The sequence below is a fragment of the Corvus brachyrhynchos genome, unplaced genomic scaffold (assembly GCF_000691975.1).
Source record: "Corvus brachyrhynchos isolate BGI_N302 unplaced genomic scaffold, ASM69197v1 scaffold346, whole genome shotgun sequence".
In the NCBI taxonomy this organism is placed as follows: Eukaryota; Metazoa; Chordata; class Aves; order Passeriformes; family Corvidae; genus Corvus; species Corvus brachyrhynchos.
Genome location: NW_008238644.1, coordinates 303,229 through 311,757, shown reverse-complemented (window position 1 = coordinate 311,757; position 8,529 = coordinate 303,229). Strand labels below are relative to the sequence as shown.

At 43.0% G+C, this 8,529-nt stretch overlaps 1 protein-coding gene across 1 annotated transcript in view; it reads left to right on the top strand.

Annotated features, from left to right (window-relative positions):
- Window positions 1-8,529, top strand: part of GPR50 (G protein-coupled receptor 50) — a gene marked incomplete at its 5' end in the record, with an annotated part of 42,973 nt that overhangs the window by 20,653 nt on the left and 13,791 nt on the right. The window lies entirely within an intron of this gene.

Genomic DNA, 8,529 nt, shown 5'->3' with positions numbered 1-8,529 from the left:
TAGGGAAATGAAGGAGCATGTGCTTTAAGACCTACTGCTTCTTCTTGCAGAGGTCACACTAGTTCAGTGAGAACTGGGTTCGGCTTCCCATCACACAGCAATCTGAGGGGAAAAATGTGAATCCTGGCTTAAATGGATAATGTGAAATGCAGATGTGTCATTCTGCCTTGCCCTGCTGTCTGCAAGGGCAGGGCTGAGCCTTGTGCTGCTGCTGACAGGGGTCTTGCATGGTTCCCTGAAAGTGTCAAAAGTTGAAGACAAGCTGTACTTTTTGGGTCTCTAGAGAGAGAGTGCAGTGCCCCCACTCCCTGAGTTCCCCAGCATTCCATCCATCCTGGTTCCCTTCCTCCCTCACAACCTGTCTCCTGGGTTTTGTCTTCCCTCAGCCCAATCCTATATGAAAACAATAGAATTGGGAGGGGCTGTCATTTTTCTTCTGCCATCACATCCATCCCAGAACGAATCTGAGGGTGGCTTCTGAGTTTAAAGTGAACCAGCAGCAGTTTTAAGCATTGTCCTGCACATTCTACTCTTACTCCTGATTTTTCTCTATTCATTGAATGCAACCTCACTTTAGAGAGGGAATTGTCCTGCTGACTCTGCAGCAAGCAGGCAGTACAGAAGGAGAAGACACTTTACTCATCAGCTCCCATTGCTTTCATTTGTGATGCAGGCCTTGTAGTTACATCTGTGAGTTTTGCAGGAGGGTGGGAATCCCAGTCAGTTGGATTGATGTAGGCACATAGTGCAACCTATGTGTTTTCCTCAGCCTTTTTCTCACTTAAAACCCTTTCGTCTTTTGGTTATTCTTGAGCATGTTTCCTCCTGCCCTACTTCATGTCCCAAGTTAAAAATCACCATTAAAGGTTTTACGGGTAACTGCTTATTTCTATTGTATCCTGCAGGCAGAGCTGAAAGGTTGAGAGGAAAGATGTGCCAAACTGGGATTCTGCCTGAGAGGATTTCCTTTGTGATGGAGCATTCTGGCTCCAGACAATTCTTTAGCCAAATTTTCTTTGTCAGCCTTCATTTCAAAATGTGACCAGTTAATACTAGAAGAAAATATGGCCTTTAATTCTTACTCTTAGGTTTTTCCCTGTTGGCTTTCAAGCCAATGAGTGTCTGAAATGTTGAGATGCAGATGCATTTATGTGTTTTCTTCCAGGGAGTGAGCAATGGCAGCGCTGCAGATCCTCAAATGAGAGCAAGATGATAATGTTTTACAGAGGAAACTTTTTTGGTGAAAATGAAGTAATCAATTTCCTAGGTTCTTTTTGCAGAAAAAATTTTTTTCTTTTGTATTGTGAGGAAGAACAAAATACTGGTTTTGACATATTCAGAAATTAAGGTTTTCATGTAAAACTTTATTGGAAAAAAACTACAACCCAACATTTCAGTGTTATAATGAAAGTAAAAGAGCTTGAAGTCACAGTGAAATATTCTGCTCCCAGATTTCTTCTTGTTTGATGCACTGGAAATTACATTTGCTGAGGTAATGAAGAACAAATTGTGTTGTAGCAGGAGCCAAACAGTCTTGTTCCAAACAAAAGGTTGTTTGTACAACCAGTGTGCTGGAGTGTGCCAGGAAGTATGTGAGGAAGGAACAGTGACACTCCAGATGCCACACTTCACCAATCCATCCATTTTCAGGTTTTTTAAATTACAAAGTTTATCTTGTGTTTTGGATGGAATAATACAGATCCAGATCAAAACAAGCAGTCTGTCTTCAGTGGCCTGATAAATTGCTCCTAATTTTCTGGAATAGGTTAATTTCATTTAGGTAAGGAAAGGCAAAAAAGCAGGCTTTTCAGAGCGCTGCCAAACAGAAGATTAAGTCAGCATCAAATCCATTAGTCAACCGATTTATCTGTTGGCTAACACCACTTCAGCCTCTTCATCTTAACTTTTTTTTTTTCCCTTGGGTGACAATTGAGGTAACCCACAATTTCACTGCTGTATTGCAGTATTACATGGTGGTTGCTCTGCTTAAAACTAAGTTTACTGCCCTCTTAAAATTTTTTAAAGCAGATTTTATTTAGTTTTATTTTTTCATGGCAACTTTTTCTTCTTCTGTGAATGTACCGTTTCTTTGAAAACTCATTTCTGGGAATACAGTCCTAATCGTTGTTGTAGGCTACTGCGGAACATGCCTGTAGTAGAAGTCATCTCTATTAATTGCACATATTTATGTGTCCATCATTATTCAGTGCCAGCTTTGAGTTTCCTTTCAGGACACCTGTTCCAGACTCCATGGTGTGCTTGCTTGGGGCTGTCTTGGCAGTCTTTGTTTTCCTCATTTTAGTTTCATATGACAGAGGATTGCAGATTCGTCATGGACAGAGGTTCTGGTGTCAGTTGAAGTCTAACCACTGATGGAGACTTTTTTTACCTTCGGGATATTTCTAACATGTCCATCTTTTGTAGATTCTTTGCTAATTCCCTGGTGTTATATTTTTCAAATTCTTCCAAGAAACATATATGGCAACATCTATCCCTGCCTTTGCCGGTGTTGCTGAAGCAGCTAGGGATTTGGGGAAAAGTATTGGTTTAGAGACTTCTGCTAATAACTTCTTGGCCATAAAGAGTTTTCATCTTCTAACCTGAGACATTGAAGGTGAGTTAGTTTCACTTGAAGTTAGCAGCAACCTCTCAGCAGCAAATGTTCCTCTGGTACCATGGAGGGGGCCTGACTCCATAGAGTTGGTGGGAAGAGCCTATGGAATTTAAAGTTGCATGTGCTACCATTCAGCATTTCTCATCTAAACTCCTCCCGATGTGGGGGATTGTGGGGAACTCCAGGACCGGTACACAGGGATGTGCATCTCCCAGTTTTATCCCACTTCTTTTGGCTGTTTTTGCATATCACAGGCTCCTGAGCCTGCTCTGCACAGGGCTGCATGGAGTGAAGTGTTCAGTGCGGGAGAACTGTCCAAGAGCCAGAAGGTGAGCACGTCGGAAATACTTAAATTTCTATTCTGCCTTCCAGTGAATGACATCCTCATACTTGTAGATATCAGTGAATCCAAGGGAGGCAGATCTTTTGCTGGCAGAGCAGGAAGCTGAAACACGCAGAGGCAGCAGTTTGCTCATGCTACATGGCAATTAACTGGAAAAATCCTTACTCTAAACAAGAATGTGTCTCTCGTTTGTCCTTACATTCAGTTCTTCAATATAAGACTAGCTCTTACTAATTAAATGCAGAATTACACAGTGCAATCACCTCCTGCCCTCTACAGAAATAGAGAACAAAACCTGTCAGCACTGCACTCCCCCGCTGTGGGATAATCTGGAACTGGCTGGCTGGTTATGTACTTAATTTGCTTGGTTTGTCAGTGTTTATTTGGGGTCTGATTGACGCAAAATCATCCTCTCCCCTCTGGAAATCAGCATCCTTCTGGCAAAATGTACAGTTTGGCTTGCAGGATACTTTTTAGCCACGAGTATTTTCCTATGGTTGCTGTGGTACCTCTACAAAATCAACTCCAGGTGTAACTTGTGTAGGCCTTGTGCAGTCCTGTTCCCCCCGGCAATCCCAGCTGCTTTCATGGTGTAGTCACCAGTCACATGTCACCAGCGCCTGGTGGCATAAAGAATTTGGCAGGGCAGATAACTTGGTGACAGGTGTGGCCTTGACCTCTCTGGGAGCAAAGAAACATGTGGTCTATTCCAGGATGGCATCGCTGTTGCTGCTAAAGGCCCATCAGCATCCTCCATGTTGAATACTTGCATATTACAAAGGAATATTCTAACACCAAGTGAACAGCAGTAAAATTCAGTCTGGTAAGATTTATTACTTTAATATTGGAGGATTTAAGCTGATACCAGATTAACATATTCATAGGGTTTTAGGGACTGCTTGGGTGTTAACTTTTACCTTTTAATCTGAAAACTTTGCAAGGGTCTCGCGTCTCTTCTGCACTAACACCTCAGTCTGTCTTTGTAAGAGGTTGAATTTCTTTACACGGTGTTTTGTGACTAAATATGAAAGAGGGAAAATGGCCCTTAATTTTAACAAGTTCCCATTTGGTTTAACAGCTGCTGTGAGATCTCTCTTGTCTTTTCGGCTGTGTTTGCCACTTTGGCACGTGAGGCAAGGATCTCTGCCTTGTGAGAGTTTTATTCCTGAACAAATGATAAAAGGACAGCTAGTATCAGAAGGCAGTGCTGGCATGAGAGTTTCTGCTTTGTTGCTAACACAGAAGAAGCCATCGCTCTCCTTTTAAAGGATGTGTTATGTGGCTGAATTTGGGAAAGCCTTTCAACTCCTGAGGGAGCCAAAGCCAGCCTCTTCCCCTGTTCTACCCTTTGCTGCTGCCCTGTCCTAATTAGCAGTTAAACTCCCTGCCCTGTGCTCGCAGTGCCAAGCCACTGGCTTCTGGCGATCACTCAGGGTTTGTTTTTCGTTGCAGTGCAGTAAGCACTGTGTGTTTCTCCACTGTGCTCCTAGATGAGGGCCGTGAGACCTGCTGAGTCAGCAGATATCGCCCATGCTCCTTGGGGTTCATCTTCCTCCCCTCCTGGAGCCGGGGAGATGTGGCAGCCAGAGCTGGGTGACGTGATAGCCCGGGCACAGTGTGACCCTGGGGAGGCTCTTGAGTGGTTCAGACTGGAGAGTTTGCTGCGAGAGCTGGGCTCTGTTAGTTTGTGTAAATCTGTTATTGAAGCTGCAAATCCTGGTTCCTGCTAGCTCTGACATTACAAATAACCCCCTGATTCCTTAGCGTACATAGAGAACTCGGCTGAGCTATTTGAGTGTTAGACATTTCACAGTTGTACAAGGGAGTCCTGCCAGGTTGAAGGTGACTCCCATACTCTCAAGATGTTTCTTGAACTGCCTAAATGAATGTGCAACCAACACTGGTGTGCTCCCATGCCTGACAGAGAAATACACATCGTATCACCCCATGCTGCCAGCTCTGGTTGGGAAGCAGAGACTATTTGCCGAACTCCACTCATTAACATGCAAAGGTCTCATCCATTGCCAGCAACGTGCCAAGAAAATTTTTTGACAGAATTTCTGCAAAGATCTTTGTAAGGCACACTTAACCTTGACTTATGTCTTCCTGTCCTCTCAGTGTTTCTAAAAACTTGCCTTTGGGGTTCCCTGTGAAGGAGGAGGTGGACAACATGCTGTGAGTTTTTGTTCCCTACCTGGATACATCTGTGTTACACTTCTGCTGAGGACTATAAACCCTCATTCTTTCTAACCCTGCCAAACCAATCCCCTCTTAGAAAAGTATCTTTAATGATACATGATATTCCAGCTACCCTGAACATTTCATGATGAATGTATGGCATCGATATTTGTTACAAATACTTCTCCCTAGAAGACTCTGTATTAAGCCCATGCTTCATTTCATCCTTAAGACTTCTCTTACTCTGTAGTTAGTTGATAAACAAAATTACTTTATTGGGGACAGATAACAACATGGGGTTTCAGCAATTAAATGAAAAGTAGCAGGGAATCCTAAGGAGAGGAAATGGAGGGTCACAAATGGCTCTGAAGAGACTTGAAGGCAGGAATTAATATCTTATGCTTAATGAATGACAGCTCTTCAAAGAAAGCTGTTAGATAAAGCAATATAGGAGTGGAGAAGAGCGCTTTTCAGAAATTGCACAGAGTGAGAGAGGTTTTTCTTTTAGAAATTTAGCAGTCTTGACCACTTCTCTTGTCTTTGGAGAGGGTGGCAAGTAAAAGCATGACCTCTAAAACTGATAGAAATTCCAACACTTCAGGAGCAAAAGGCAGTGTGAAAAGTATAGCTTTTCCTCTGTTTTGCCCCTGCCAGAGGAGAGATTTCACACTGAAGGTGCTATTGAGTTATTCTTTTGTTTCTGTGCTCACTCAACCAGCACATGCCTAAGCTTTTTTTTTTTCTTTTTTATGGTAGCAAGCAGGGTGGAAGGTAGCTTAGATTTGAGTCAGGGCAATGGAGTTATAGAAATCATAGAATCATAGATTCATTAAGATTGGAAAAGATGTCTAAGGTTATCAAGTCCAACCATTAGCCCAGCATTGCCATGTTCACCACTAAGCTGTATCCCCCCCGTGCCACATCCACACATTTTTGGAACACTTGAAGCAATGGTGATTCCACCATTTCCCTAGGCAGCCTGTTCCAAGTGAAGAAAGGCTCCTCCTTGTCAGCAGCTTTTAAGAGGTGTGGCTGAGGGGGCTGATCAATCGACCTCCCAGGGTCCCTTCAGCTCTGTTGTCGCTGGTGGGTTTTGTAGTCACTCCCTTGGCTATACAAACATGGAGGTGGGGAGCAGAGTCTCCTTTACCAACCACCAACTGGCTTGAAAGGTCTACTCAGGGTTAGCATTAAAGGGTTGCATGCAGCCCTCACCTCCCGCGCTCCTGATGGGAATCATGAGGCTCAAGTTAACATGTTACCACTTTGAAGTATGGAGGTGTGGGTGTTAAGTAGTTTCAGAGAGAAGAAATGTCTGTGATTTATTTCTTGCTGAGAAAAGTTCATTAGGGAGAAAAAGGGAGAGGAGGGGAAAAGTTTTAAGGGGACACTGAAAGCACCATCAATTGATGGTGGTTATACAACTCTAAAAGTAGGCCTGTACTGCAGATTAGAAAGTAGGACTCGGGGGTATTCCAGGATTAGGCAATTGTGCTAAGTACGTCAGAGTTTCTTTGGCTTATGTGGATGGCCTTTTTTTCAGCATTTTTTAGTCTTTCTGGAGCTTTTTTTTTCCCTCCTTTTTGCTGAGGGCAAAACGTAGTTTGTATAAGAGCAGAATCCAGCAATGCTGTTCTACTGGAAGCTGTTGATAGTGGAAGTGTCTGCCAGCCTCATCAAATATTATCCACAAGTGTGAGATCTACCCTTGAAAGTGTGTATGCTGCCTATAAGTCTGACTACTTACTTCATTAAGTTCCTCCAGTAATTGAGGTGTCACAGTCCCGTGGAGTCTTACTTGCCTTCAAGCCACCTGGGTATTATCCACCACTAGATTCCCGTTGAGACCAGTGTTAGAGCACACCCACTTGAACCATTTGGTCACACAGGCTCACATTGGAACACATTTATTCTGGACTTTACTGCAAAAACATCTTTTCTCCTTTTATAGACCCATACATAGCACTTCAAAGATGATTAAGTTTCATAAGTCATTAGGAAAAGAACAGAAGCAGATGCCATCCAGCAATACATTTGGGACTCCCTAGTCCAAGTTTCTCATATTATCGATCGTTTCTTGTTCATCCTGTACCCAGGCTTGACATGAGTTCTGTAAACCCTGTGGAATATCTGGAGTGAAACTTTTGCTGATGTTCTGGGAAACACTGTTTTTTGGACTTCTTTCTGGGAAAATGAGGACATGAGAATTTTTTTTATTTTCCAGTATCATTATATTCTTACTGAACCAATTTTAACTGTTTGCATTGGACTTCTGCCGATGTAATTGTATCAGAGTCCCTAAAGTGTTTGCAGGTGAAAGTAACTCTCCATTTCAAATGGGATTAGTAAATAGTTATGAATGAACCAGGAGGTCCAGAACAGATTTTCTTTTACTTTCTTTTCTCGTACTTGCATGCACTATGTCTCTCACGGTTCACATAGTCTTGATGAAGCCATCACATCTTGGTGGTCTTTCTTTGCCCATCTGTTTTGTAAGGAATATTACTCCTCTTCCTAGCAGATTGTGAAGGTTGCATGAACAGTAATTCAGGTATATCAACCTTTTTCATTGCGATGGGGCTGGATGCTGGGTTTGGAGGACTGACTATGGACAGCTGCCCTCAGTTGTGCTGCTTTCCTGTCCCTCATGGCACCATTTCTCTTCCAGCCTCATCTCCACTGTGTGTACATACTGTAGCTGTACCTGCTTCATTGCTAGGTTCAGTGTGAGGACACAAGAGAAAAAAACATGGGCTCTAAGGAATTCTATGATCTACCCCATGGGTATTTTTGTTCGAAAAAATATGTTAAGGCCTTCTGAAGAAAAGCCAATCAATTGCAGCACAGGACTCACTGTAAGGCATACCAGGACTGTGCTGCAGCCTACAACTAGGCTATCACCTTGGAAATAATTTGGATCCAAATTATGTTTCTTTTTCCTAACTCTAGTGTCAAATGCTGTGCAGAAGCACAGGTGATTATCACCCAGCTACTGCTCTAACACCCAAGCCTTCATTTAGGTAACCTCGAATTGGTTCAGAATGAGTTAAATGCTAAATGGCCTTCATCAATGGAAACATTTCTGTGTGGTGACTATTTTTTTAGTAGCTTCATCATTTCCATATGCAATTCAAAAGAATTGTAAAGAAAAAAAACACCTCCCATTCTCACCAACTAAGTAGGAAGAGCTGAGACTGGAGAGAGACTCATCCCTGGGATGTCAAGGCTGGGAGGTCAAGACAAGCTGTTAATTGTGGCAGGGTAGCATCTGCTCCTTTGCAGTGGATATCCGTGGGTGTAGTGACTGGTGCTGGCACTAAGGTTTAGTCAACAAACTGTGCTGGTGAGGCACAGGGAGGAGCAGGAGCAGCTCCTGGGCTCAGCTGTGGTGGTT